The 15,029-nt window shown below is 41.7% G+C and overlaps 1 pseudogene; it reads right to left on the bottom strand.

The window, feature by feature from the left end:
- Positions 1 to 1,485: 1,485 nt before the first annotated feature.
- Positions 1,486 to 15,029, bottom strand: part of LOC131239005 (beta-glucosidase 18-like) — a 40,124-nt pseudogene continuing 26,580 nt past the window's right edge.

Here is a 15,029-nt window from a genome sequence, read left to right as displayed (position 1 = left end):
CGGATTAGGTTCAAACTTGTCCAAGCACAGCAGGGTGCATCCCAGACAGGCGGGCTTACTTTGATGTATGTATTATATATCCATGCCATCCAACCATATTTTCAGTTCATTTTAAGAGACTATTCAAAAAATGAAATAGACATAAATCTCATATGGACCACACCATAGGAAACAGTGGTGATTGGCCATTAGAAACGTTTTGTAAGCTACAAAAGTTTTGATCAAGCTGAAATTATTATTACTATTATTTTAAATTTCCCATAATCCAGGTTTCCGTAACTTTATCAACAGGACATGTGGCAAAAAACACTCAAGTCATGAGATTTTCATCTTTTTTTTCTTTTTGGAATCTTGCTCTATCATGACCTGAAGATGTGGACTAATGGTATGGATATACAGTATATATACTAAAGTGACCCCTTTTCAAGGACACACCATATCGCTTGAGGACCATGCCACACCTATTTAAGTTTTTGTGCGGGAGCTAGAAGGCCGCTTTCTCGGAGCAAGCAGCTGCAGGGGGATGCTAACCTTGATTTTTTTATAAGGCCTACCGTGTGTATATAAGACCCCCCCATCCGACCATTAGATGTGTAATATCATTCTAGTTAAAGAGCCAAAATATCAAGCAAATATGTGATTCAAGTAGGCCACACAAATGGAACAGTTGTGGCAAAGATGTCCACCCTTGATTTTTACAGGGCTCACATTTATCATTATATGAAATCCACTCCAACCATTAGAGGCCACACCAAAGGCCATGTAGTACCAAAATATCAGGCCTATAAGTGATTCAAATAGGCCCATCAAAAGAATCATTTTGAAGGGTGAGATTCTTTTTAACACTCTTTTCAATTATGTGGTCCGCTGATTTTTAGACCCAGGGTCTAATATGAGGTGACGCACATGATGATGGGGGGAAATTTCACATTAACACCAAGGTAGGTCCCATGCCTTTTGATCCTTTTTTAATAAGAGCCTTCTAAGAGCTATCGTGAAACAACCGCATCTCTCTCTAAGCATTAATTAGTATTAATTAACCAAATTAGTTGGACGATCCACCTAATTATGTGTGAGCATTACTCTATGAAAAAACCTTTTAAAAAAAAATGAAGAAAGAGAGAATGCTTACCATTTTCTGTGATGTACATGGGCATATTGTTGTATCTTTCCTTGATGTATGTTACAATCATTTACCCCACGGTACCACATATAAAGTTGGCATCCCAGTCTGCATAAAATAATCAAGAGATTAAAATATTGAAATCACCGGTGACAGAAGCCTAACCTTCACCTTCACTAAAATGACCACTTTTTGCCCTTATGATTTAAGCTTGTCCTTATTATAACATGGGCAAAACTGTCACCTTAATGAAGTGAATACTTTCTCTCTAACATTCTACTATATATATTGTATTATTCTCACCGGTGTTCCAATCAGTTGACCGTCTTTTTCTCTCAGTGATCAATGTGTATGTGTCTCTGTCAAATGCAGCCATATTGAATGGAAATAAGATGAAGTCTTGCACATAGAAACTTGAATATATGGTGATTAATTCCAATAAAATCCAATTTAGTTTGTAGTCTTCTTTGATCTTCTGATGAAAATTTCACCAATCTTGACCCTAATATCTGGCGCATTTCAGGTGGATAATCTCCATAAATTTTAGGATCCAAAAACCTGCAATTTGGGTGCATTAATGTTTTTCAAATAAATAGAAATGTTGGCAAGAGTATATATAACTTCTAATAAAATTGTCATAATATCAAAACAAATTTCCAGCACAAAAAAGAAAATATTACAAAGTTCATGAATATTATTTGGGTGCATTTGGCTGCACCAAATGTCATATTATTTTACAATATTTTATGATTAATCAGTCTAATTTGGTGTAAATTTTCATGATATTTCATCAGCTTTACTGCAACCAAACACACACAAAATGAGATTTATCAGCGATTCACACAAGTAACAGTGACATTTACTGCAACCAAACACACCCAAAATGAGAATTATCAGCAATTCACATAAGCGACAATGCCGGATCATCCGCTGGAAGTAGTCAGCAATCCCAACGTGCTACAAGCTTTAAATCCCATTTTGAGATACATGTGGCCTGTGGGAGATTGGGCTCCACCAACTCTTAGTATATTCAGATGGTCCTAATCATTTAAATGGTGCCAATTTATTACAACTGTCAGTTGTTACAAATTATGAATTGCATGGCTGGAGTCATCAAATCAAAGTATTATTTTAGAATTACAAGAAATACAAAGTGGGATCTATCCAGCAGCTGTTTTAAGATGTTTATTTTACTTATTTTATTTTTTGGGCCAATCCTTACTATCCCTTTTCATGCTATTGATCAAAAGCTTAGAATCACCCGATTGGCATGATTTTTGCACCATGGCTTGCTCTCAGTTGTATGAACAAATGACCAGTTCAAGTGGATCAACAATAAGTCATCCAGTGTAACATTAAAAGTTTCAGGGACCCATATGTATTAAGAACCTACCTTAGTTTTATGTGTGTGTGGGCGCGCATGTGCGTAATATATATATATATATATATATATATATATATATATATATATTTGTGCTTTAAAACTCCTAATAGTTTTCTAAAAATAAAAATAAAAATATCAAGATTTCAAAATTCACAATTTTTTGTCTGACGTAGTAGCTTTTGTTTACCAGGCAATGTTAAAAGCGAGGACCCGCTGAGCTGCCAAATGATCCGCAATCCCAATAAGACCTCCTTGTTTAGCTTTTAATCCACAAAAAAAATGTGTGAAAATTATGAAACAGTATAAGGTGAAATTACTTTTTAAATCATTATACTTCTTTTCTTCACATGAATGCTCTAGTATTTTTAGACTAGGATGCTTTCTAGTATAAGTGTGGCATCGAACCGCTGCTTTCCTTGGGATACATCTCTTCTCTCATCTCTCCATCATGAATAGGCTGCATTGGTGGTGGCAAAGACCCCTTCCCCCAGGGAACAGAAATTCGATCATTCGTATGGCCCCGGTTTTCATATTATGGGAGATTTGGAAGGCTAGGAATGCAGCCCGATTCGACGATCGCCCGTGCTGAGCTATTTTCCTGAAAGTTAGCTAGGTGGTGGTTGCATACCATTTTCCCCCATTTGGACAATATTTTCCTTCTCCGCCACTGGGCTTCTCCTGCTTTTGCTTCCCACGCTACCCCTTCCTCCCATCTCCCTGCCCGCCCTCCCTCCATTATCAAATGGATCAAGCCTAGAGTTGGTTTTCTCAAGCTAAACATTGATGCATGGTTCAACTCTAGCTAATCCTAGTCCCACAGGTGTTGGAGGGATCTGCCGGGATCACCATGGCGACCCCATTTTTGCCTTCACATGCGGTTACGGTTCTGCCTTCAACAATACGGCTTAAATGCGTGTTGTACATGACGGCATTAAATTTTGTTTGGCACTCAGGATCTCGAACGTCATCATTGAATCAGATTCTAGTTGGGCGGTGTCCAGTCTAACCAAAGTTTCCTCGCCCTCCTGGAAATGGTCTTACTGGCTGATAAAGATAAGACGTCTCTTCTCTCTGGCGAACTTCCGGATTCTACATGTTTTTAGGGAAGCAAACAGCCCGGCTGACAATTTGGCTAAGATGGGCAGCTCGGATCAAATTAACTCTTTTTTCTAGGGTCTCGCTTCCCTCCCTCACTTGATCAAGGGTCAGGTGTTACTGGATAAAGCAGGTCTTGGTTACATTAGAAAGGGTTCCCACACAAAATAGGCCTGTAATTTTCCCTCAGTAATGATACCCTTTATTAAAATAATAATAATAATAATAAAGATTATTATAAGTCATAAATAAAATCACTTTCAGCTTTTGGCTTCTTTTTTTTTTTTTTTTTTTTTTTTTTTTTTAAAGTATTTTTAGACTAAAAACTACACCTCTCCTTGTTATGTCGGTAACAAGTGGAAAATGCCCCAATGCACCCGACAAATTTTATTTTATTTTTATTTTTTTTTATGCTCCAATGCACCCGGTTCATGGGAACCTTCCCATGCATGCACCCAGTTGGATTTTGGACATGTGGGATGACCATGTCATTGATGGAAAGTGTCTAAGATGTAGAGCGGGTCGCGGATAATTTCATGACCAAGATGGACCAGAAAAGGCCCGATTGAAGACAGAGGTGGTTCGGACCGTCAGAACTTAAAACAGACGCATGTCGCAAACCGGAATGAGTTATCAGACGTACCACATATGATTTTGGGGTAGGACAAGCTACTTTAGCCACCCAACCCACTATGCCAGGTTACCCACGCCGAATTTGTGATATTCCACCAGATCGACGGTTGAAATCCCTGTTTATTTTCGTTTTTACTATTTTTAGTAAGTTTTAGTTTGGCTATTACTCTTCATCCGTTAGGCTTTAGGAGTTGCGTCCAACATGAAAAGTGCTTAGAATAAATAGGGGAACGTCATGATTCAGTCAAATAGAATACTTACTATTTTTGGCCAAAAACCATGCGCACCATTAGAAATCATGATTGTCTATAAATAGTAAGTTTACTGTTTATAAAAAGTCGCGATTTCTATGAGTTTTAGTTGTAGTTTAATTCCAAAACTTCTCCCATGGCTTAATATCCCTATTTAAATGGTTGTAAACTTGTTTATTCAGATATCAATCAATTTACAAATTTTATAGAATTTATTTTCTATTTTTCTTGCTTTTCCCTCGTAGATTCGAGAAGTCTCTGTGAGGATTCCAGAGAAGCTACGTGGATTCGGAGTAGTTATCCTAGCGGAAGATGGTGCTCCACCTCTACACGTACGTCCTTCCCCGTGTCAGACTACTGGATTTTACAAACTCTTAATTAATAGGGCACCTTACAAAATCACACCAATCGAATATACAAATCATCCTATTAATAGGATGTGAAAAAGGATGGCTGTGGTCATTCGTATAGTAAAGATGTCCAATTCAGTGGATCCCACCTTGGACTGCTTGGTCTTCCAAAGCACCACTTTGGTCAGACGAGGATAACTACTAACCATCCAAAGGCTTAAGACAGGAATGGCTAGAATCATCAGATGGGCCTGGGTCTTTAGATCTGGCCTGAGAAAAGTGGGTTGAAATGAATTGATGATTTGAATCGGGCCGGGCATGAATACCCACGTGTTCATATACAATTACATTCATGGGAAGGTTCCTGTGCAGTTAGTGTAGTGCAACAACACTCACCAATTCTGCTTCTTCTTTCCCCCTCCCATAAAACCAAACATACCAATACCGTTACATTTTTTTCATATTTTAAAAACATGAAAGATCTATTCGGCTCAAAGCTCAGTCAATTTGAGTTGACTCAGAAACTCGAATGGGAGTTTCCTGAAAACTCATCTGAGTTTTTTCAGTAACATTTGGTATTTAAAAAAGTATAAACATTATGTAAATAATGTCAAGTTGTGCTGAGTCAACTCAAATTCAAGTTTTCTCTAGTTTTGACTGAGTCATGACAAGATCAATTTTTCCCAACTCCAGGTGAAATATGATTGAGTCAAGTTTACTAGAGGAGTTTAAGTCAACGTTTTTCTTTCCTTATCTTTTCTCTTTCTTTCTTTCTTCTTCTTTTATTATTATTATTATTATTATTATTATTATTTTTACTTTGATTTCTTGCTTCTCTTTAATATACATGAAAACCCTAGTACAAATGAAGAAAGATAAGGTGGCCATAATTTCATACCTGATATTTTGTCCTGTAAATATGGGTCGCAGTGGCATGTGACAATATATATGATATTATGGGCTGCAATGTATGGCTCTATTGTGGAGTTGCCTGCCGTGCAATTGCCATGTGGTTTGGAGCAATGGGTGGGAGGGTATATGCCAATGAGGTAACTGAGTTTCACCATTAGGTTTGGCTCAATGAAGGTGGTCCAGTATTTTACTCTATCCCCAAAAGACTTAAAACATACTTCTGCAAAATATTCAAAATCTTCTCTGCAAAAATAGTTATTGAAAAAAAATTAATAGACCACACCATGTAATAGTAAACAAGAGTGCACACCCAGACCACACATGTAGACATGGTGTGCCTTAGTACTATGACACCATAGGTCGGGTCAATCTGTGGGTTAACAAGCTAGATCTGGTTTTGAAACGGGTTTGGGCCAAGCTAAATGGGTAGCTGATGGCCTAGGGCTAGAGAACATAGATCAATATTAAGTAAATGTCATGGTTAAAAATGTTGTGTTTTTTAGAATAAAAATAAATTTAAAAAAAGAAGTTATTTTTAGAAAATAAATAAATATATTAAATATTTAAACTTTTCATAAATAGTGTGTATAGTCAATCAGTAAGAGAAGGAGTTTTTGCTTATGCAACCACGGTTCAAATCTCCTCGAGGATGGTGCAAGCATCGTCTATGAGCGCGGCGTGGGTTGTAGGGCTGTTTGGGCGCTTTATTAGGTGCACTTAGCACTTCGTACATGCGCATCATCGCAAAGAGTAAAAAGAACCTTAGTCTTTTTGGCACATGGTTCAAATTTTTTGGGTCATGGTACAACTGAAATTGAACTACGGTTTATCTTGATGATTTATTACCTTTTGTTGATTGAGAGTAATTGTGACATGATTGTACATGTGGCACCTATGCCACGTGTCGCTCATGTGGATACAGTTTTTACTATTAGATAATTGTTTTTGTCTGAATGGGTACGGAATTAATTGTCATAGGACAAAGAGTCATATCCTTTCATGAAAGAATATTAATGTTTGCTATGAATGGGTATGTATTTTTTGAATAGGCACATTAGCATCACTTTAAGAAGAAATTTATAACCTTTCAATTGATATAAATCCTGGATAATATAATTCAGAAGTTAACACTTTTAATTCTTAAGATTATATCATCTTTTGTGCAATTACTCTCGATCTGACTTCTTGTTAAGTTTTTTTTCTAAACGTCTTAAAGGCATATTGGTGTCAAATCTAGAGATCTGTTCAACACTTAAATGTGCAAATTTTCATGTTGAAATTTGGATTGAGAGTTCATTGTATCCTGAAGACAATTTGCAAATTTCCTTCGTTTGCACTTATTCAGAAAAAGGGCAGCAAATCTATATTGAGAAATTGACTATTCAAGTCGAGCCTTGAACCCGATAGATCTGATCGTCTCGTTATCTTTTTTCTATCCTCCATTATGTACAAGAAACACTTGATTTCTAACAAAAAAGTCTCAGTTTCTTTGACCCACTCATTTGGTCCTTAATTGAGTCAGGACTCCTAAGTTGGGTTGCATCGGGTTGATTGGCCCAAGTGGAGGTGAATTCATGTGATATCGAACAAGATCAAGTCTAACCGAGTCTGAGTCGACAGACTCGTCTTGTGGACGGATGACCCGACCCAACTTGACCCATATACATTTTCAATACGTTTGGACAGTGCATGGCTCAAAACTGGGAACAAACTACTAGAAGATAAGTATCTATTCATGAAGTTTATATTGAGTGTATGTATCCACAAATTGAGCCAGGCTTTTACCCTATATTCCCTTCTTGACCATGAGTTGAGTCGTGTTAGATTGGGTCAAGTCATTCGAGTAAGATTCATTACTATTAATGGGATAGGTCATGCCTGATGAATTTTTAATGGGTCAGGTTGGACCACATGAATGGGCCATGGGACGTGTTTGGGACAATCCTTAGCCCATTTAGCAAATGGTTCAAGCTTGCACTGACACTGACCCAGCCTAACCCAAACCTGTCCCATAACCAAGCAACAACATGGTGTGGTGCAGGTACATGGAAGAAAACTTACTAAATTCGAGAACTAGCCATGCACCGGTCTTCGAGTTCTTGAGGAATATCAAAATGGTTTAGTGTAACGAATGGTTGGATCCCTATTAACATATATATATATATATATATATATATATATATATATATATATATATATATATATATATATATATATATCAAAGATGAAATTAATGAATTAAAATCATTAGACACATGTCTATACATGCTTACGTGTGTACATGCGCTTGCGTGTGTGTGTTTTGATATAAGATAGAAATGGAGTGTTTGCTAATCCCTATTGCCCGGCATGGGTGTTGAACATCTCTACCATCCATGCAGAGCCCACGGTGTACAAACCTTGGATCAAAACTCTGGCCAGTCCACTCATCAGATGAGCCAAGGTGCTCGGTACAAGGAAAAAAAAAACCTTGTTTTAGTTGTCCATTCCTTTTATGCACTCTAGTCCTTTTGATGAGTTGAGTGGCCGTAAATCAGGGCCAGGGCACCTACACTGCATGGCCCACATGATTGACAGATCAGATATTGCACACATATGGTAGACTGACTGTACCAGTAGGTAGGATGAGCAAATATGTATGTGTGGTGGATGGATGGTGGATATTGTACAGTAAAAAACAAGAGAGTGTTGTTACCTTTGAACAGGAGAGCATGTTGCGCAGTATGCCAATAACGCAGTGAACTGAGATCCAATCTCCGGTCTCACTCACAAACGATAAACAAGAAGAAATATAAACTAGAAACAGATCAAAGCAATCCAAACAAACCACAAGACAAGATATACGTGGAAAAACCACAAACTAGGGTAAAAACCCATGGATGCAAACTTCCACTATGAGGAAAAAATGAAGATTACAAGGCAATATACTAACTTCTCCCTTGAAAATACAGAGAAAACCCTTTGCCAATACCTTAGAATTATTTCTCATACCTTAGAAAAGTTCTACGGACACTTATTTATAGTTTAGGCAACTTCCCTTTCGTACCCTTGCGAAAACTGACTCAAATTTCCGCAGTCCGCATCAAATCAGGAAATGAATCTGTGTAACCTCGACTGGTCAAGCAGACGGCACCGGTCGAGCATGGGCCACGACCGGTCGAGCACCTCGGAACCCAAACTCTGATGTTTGCTGGACTTGGAGTCGAGCCAGTCTACGACTGCTCACGACTGGTCGAGTGGGGCACTCGACCGGTCGAGCATGGGCGACGACCGGTCGAGCAGCCCCCAGATGTGGCTCCACATCTCAATAATCTTTCACTTGGAGATATATCGCCATAAACCTTCGTCTTTTACATCCGGAGTGCATCGCCTCCCCGTCTTCAAGCCTGAAGACCAATTAAAGCTGAACAAAACTTCAACTTCTCCCATGTCACCGCCTTGGTCAGCATATCCGCAGGATTCTCACTTATATGAATCTTCTCTAGAGCAATCGATCTATCTTCCAGTAACGAACATATAAAGTGATATCTGATGACAATATGCTTGGTCCTTGAAGAAAGGCTAAATTCTTAGCCAAGTGTATTGCATTCTGACTATCACTATACAACTTGTAATCTGCTTACTTCTTACCTAACTCTTCCATGAAACCTTTCATCCACACCATCTCTTGCATGCTTCTGTAGCGGCAACATATTCTGCTTCTATTGTACTGATAGATACTATATTCTATAACTGAGAAACCCAACTGACTGCAGCATTTCCTAGAGAAAAAACATAACCTATAGTGCTTCTTCTGCTGTCGATATCTCCTGCCAAATCTGAATCCACGTAGCCTTATAAATTGATTTCCGATCCACCATAACACAGCCCTACATCCTTAGTACCTACTAGGTATCTAAGGATCCACTTCACAGCTTTTCAATGTTCCTTCTTGGGGTTGTTCATGAACCTGCTAACAACTCTCACTGCTTGAGCAATGTCTGGCCTCGTGTAAGACCCGTGTCTTAGTCCGTACCGCTCCGTTAGCTTCCGTGGTCCTTTCGATCAAATTTCGGCAACCTTCGCACCGTATCTGACATTTGCGCGCGATCCTAAGCCTGGTCCTGCACACCGACGTCGGCTCGACCCGAAACTTACATCATAGTGACCGCGTCGTCGCCGCGGTTCTAACCCCGCGACTCGCGCACCAAACCGATACCCAAGCTAGGAGATGTAGGCCAGCGTTTGTTTCAAAGAAATGCCGCGCGTTACAAATATCGAGGAAATCTCTACGATATGTCCAATCAATCAATCAATCAATCAATGTCAAGTATAAGTCAAGTCACACCTTACCCAAGTACAACAACCCATCCCTCTTTCTCCACAAAGTCAACTCTCTCTCTCTTCACTCATTCCTCTTTCTCTAAAATTTCAACCCAACCCATACCTTTCCTTACATCACCCATCACCCATCACACCTCACCCATCTATATCACTCCCATCCTCTCATTCTCTCTCTCATTTCTCAAATCTCCCAAGCAACATCCCACATCCAAGCTTCCTCTCTCCCAAACCACAAGTGTGGCCCACCCTCTCATCTTTTATCCACACCATCAATCTTCCATCAACCTCCATCAAAAGGCAAGGCAAGGAGCATAAAAGGCCAAGGGAGCAAGAAGGAGGCCAACGAGGTGGGTAATCGATCGGTAGATTTCATTTCATTTAGGGACCACTTGTCGTGGGACCCACAATGATGTATGTAATGTAATGAGGGGCCCATAGTGGCGGGGTCCCTCTATCTTACCGGTTTTCTCTTTCTCTCCCTCTATCTCTTCCTTTGATGTGATATCTTGTGGCTACCACGATGCAACACAATCTTGACCGTCCGATCGTGAGGCCCACCTTTCAATGGGTCCATCGGATGGCCGAGATGAAGGAAAAGACACAAATATCAGCTTGATGCAAATCAGCTGGGCCACATTCACGTGGGACCCACCTTGATGTGTGGGACACGATCATGTGGGACCCACCACAATGATGTGTATTATGCTGTCCAGCGTCCAGAGACACTGGACGCCTGGCTAACATGGAGTGCGTACTAACATGGGTGTGTACTGACAAGCTAACACAAAAAAAGGGGATAAAGTTAGCTTTTAGGGTGGGCTGCCCCTGGAGGCCCCATCTTGATATACAAATCCAATCCACGCCTTCCATTCCATTCCCCACATGTTTTTAGGCGTTGAGTAGAAATTTGAGGCTAATCCGATTTTCAGGCGGGTCATACCATAGGGAATAGTAGTGTATACCATTAAAACACGCCTTGAAGCTTCTATTCACCCAAGACAGGCTACATATTGGACTCATTTGGTTGGTCTTGGACCGTGGAATCCAATGGCTGGAGTGGATTCATCAGCTGTGGGCCCTGCAGGGGAAAAACCACAAAATTTCTTTTTAAAAAAAACGAAACACAACAGCAGCGCTGCTGCTGCTACTGACAGAAGGCGCAGGCAGCGTGCGCTGGCCGCTGATGGACGGACGGGCTGGGGCTCACGGCCCCAGCTGTGGACCCCACGTGATGCGTTTCAAACATCAACACCCTGCGCTTGGTGGGCCATCCTCCTGGCTACGGTCCACCCAAAAATCAGCCGTATATGGAACTCAGGTGGGCCATACCATCTAAAATCATATGAAGACATGCCAAAACATGTAAAATCACTTGGTGGGGCCTACCTGAGTTTTGGATGTTGCTGAAATTTGGTCTGGACCATCAGCCAGGTGGGACACATATAATGGGTGGGCTGGATTTGTGAACCACATTTCGGTGGGCCCCACGTCCACCCCCAGGTCCAGGTGACCTTATAAACAGGTTGGACGTCAAATAAATGTCACGGTGGGCTCCCTGCCCACGTGACCTCATCAACTGGTTGGGTAAAAAATAAACATTACGGTGGGCCCCTCCCTGACCGCGTGGCCCTATGAACCGGTTGGGTGCAAATAAACATTCCAGTGGGCCCCTGGTCCACGCGACCCTATCAACAGGTTGGATGGAAAATAAATAGTATGCTGTGTCACGCCCCAAACTCGGAAACCGGGCTCACAAAATTCCCGATTGCCGAATCCGGCGCCGACAGCCTCCGTAGAACCCCATTCTTGGCTCCCATCGGCCATTCGCCAGTTTCCGATCCTGGGATGCTATGAGGAGGATTTTCAACATCAGTTTGATTCGTAAGAAGCATAACCAAAGGCAAAACCCACAAACAACAACTAAAAACTCCATCACATTTTCACTATGATAAAAAACTTTACAAGTACAATGAGCATAAAAGGAAATACAATAAAGATGAACAAAACTCCAAAATGATCTGCTATGCGCCCAAGCCTCAGCGCTGCTACGATCCAACGTCACCTGCACGCAACGGTCGTGCATAAGCTTATAGAAAGCTTAGAGGGTGGTGAAAGTGTATGCTCAAGGTGGTAATGCAGCTATGCAGTATCAGAGTAATGCGGAACATGCTGATGAATTCCAAGAATACCATTAGCCGTACCAAGACCATGCGGTGCAAAGAATGATGTCGGCCATACCAAGGCCATGCAATGCGAAATGCAACTCAAGCATACAAATCCTCATCTAAGTCCACATATCGATACAACTCAAAATCTAGAATATCACCAGGGTTTAGTACACTCCAAGCTAGATTGCCACCCCATCGCGCGCAATAAGGTGAGTGGAAAAGACTTCACTATCCGCCTGCCAATATCTGGCTCGGCTCGTCAATAGTGGACCCATTCCTCGAGTTGGTCAGACTTAGCCTAGCATTGCCCCCTACTCTCGGGCGGGTAAGGCCGCACCCCCTTCCAACCGACCCCGACACAGTAAAAAGCGCAACCGTCTGGTAATCGGCACTCGGCGCTCATGCACCCACTGGGTCTAGACGTTGGAGCAACCTCTTGATACCATAAGGGTTTAGGGACTTTCACCCAGGGATATCTATCGCACCCTATGTAGAACAGTATTTTCGGTATCCAATCCTGCCAACCACGATACATCTGTGGAGGCTACGACCCTGATGTTGCTAGGGCGTATAGTAACCATATCACACAATGTGAATGCATGAATCACACTATTCAGTCATACAACAATCCTGCACATATCGTGCGCTCATGTAGGGCAACACTCCCTGTACGAGAGCCCCTAAACAATCTGCCCAAAAGCATATGCTATGATCAATCATTTCTCATATCAAGTATACGTATGATGCATATGATCATGAATCATGGAACTAAACATGTTATATGGGATGGATGATGTTCATAACGAAGATGGGCCTAGACGGCCTACACATAGCACGTACGGGCCTATAATGAGCCTTAGGGTGAGTCATAATGCGGACATTTAACCAACACTATACTTACAATGTGGACGTCAAACTACCATTGCTCCCAAGGCATAGCCCGACGTAAACATCATTACATAACCCATGTTGGGATCACACATTGCAATGGACCTTAGGTACATCCCATTGAGCCTTAAATACATCAAATGGGCCAAATCACATGGGCCTTATATTCATTAAGTGGGCCACATCAATGGGCCGCACCAATGGGCCTTATGTACATTGCAATGGGCTATAACCCGTGGGCCTTAGAGTGCATCAAATGGGCCTACTCACATGGGCCTTATATGTATCAAATGGGCCTCGCCAATTGGGCCCCAAATGTGCATCAAATGGGCCTCAACCCATAGGCCAGAAATAAGCTGAGATGGGCCTTAAATACATATCAAAGTGGGCCTCGACCACAGGCCACAAGTAAACTGAGATGGGCCTCCCATCACTAGCAAATTATACATAATATATATATAGTACATACATTATTATATATAATATAATATTATATATATATATATACACACACACTTACACACCCACACACGCACATAAACATCACAGTGGGCTCAACACAAACATCACAGTGTTGAGCGGACTCAACATAAACATCATAGTGGGCTCAACACAAACATCACAGTGTTGAGCGAGCTCAACATAAACATCACAGTGTGCTCCATCGTCCGCCTGGACGGTGGCAGCAAAACACGAATATCACTATGGGCTCCAAGTGGGGCCCACCATAATGTTTATACTTCATCCAACCCGTTGGTAAGGTCAAGTAGACCTAGATGAAGGGTGAAAACAAATTTCACCCTGATCCAAAACTTCTGTGGGCCCAAAAAGGGTTTCAAAGGTAGAGGTTCAATCCCACTGTTTCATACGGTGTGGGCCACCTGAGCCTTGGATGGCGTTGGAATTTGGAGGGGGCCCATTTAAGGAGGTGACCCACCTCATGAACGGATTGGATGACAAATAAACATCAAGGTGGGGCCCATGGCTAGAGCCATGGGTTGCTGACCGCCAGCCCGTTTGCCAACGTACGTGCGCAGGTAGCAGCAGGTGCTGTCTGCTCTCTGACAACGGCAGCAGCGTTGCTGCTGCCCAAGCTATATTTTTTTTTGTTTTCAAGAGTTTTTTGTGGTTTTTCACAGGTGGGGCCCACGTCCGATAATCCACTCCGTCCAATGGCCCTCCATGGCTCAAGACAAGCAAAACAAGCCCAATATTGGGCCTGTTTCGGTGTATAGAAGCAATGAGGGATATTTCAACAGAAAGCCCACTGTTTGCCATGTTATGGCCCGCCTGAAAGTCTGATCGGTCCCATCTTTCGGCTCAACGCCTAAAACAAGCTTGGAAAAGGAATGGACGACGTGGATTAAATACCTACATCAAGGTGGGACCCATATGAGTGGGCCACCCATAACCTTTGGAAACAAGATGATATTTGTGATTTCCAACAAACGTCCAGCGTCCAGGAACGCTGGACGGTCTGGCCATGCAAGTGGGCCTGCTCAAGTGGGCCACCAATGATGGGTAGTGTGGGTACTACACACATGAAGTGGGTCCCACTTAGGCGACTTAGACAAAATACATACTTCATAGTGGGGTCCATTCAAGTGGGCCACACAACCTCATTATCATCGCACATAAAAAATGAAAAATAGAGGGGGAGAGAGAGATAGAGAGTGGGACACGCGTGATGGAGGGACCCCGACACTATGGGCCCTCCCTTGCACTAAATCATACATCAAGTGGGTCCCATTATACATAGGCCCCTTAAATCCAAAATCCAACGGTGGAGATCCCTTCTCCACTAAATTAGACGGTCTAGATGATCCTGAATATGCAAGGAAAATAAACATCATGATGGGGTCCATGGAGAATGGCCCCATCATGGAATGATCATGATGATCC

Source organism: Magnolia sinica, chromosome 3, assembly GCF_029962835.1.
Source record: "Magnolia sinica isolate HGM2019 chromosome 3, MsV1, whole genome shotgun sequence".
NCBI lineage: Eukaryota > Viridiplantae > Streptophyta > Magnoliopsida > Magnoliales > Magnoliaceae > Magnolia > Magnolia sinica.
The sequence above is the reverse complement of the archived record's forward strand: the minus strand, read 5'-3'. Positions and strand labels throughout refer to the sequence as shown.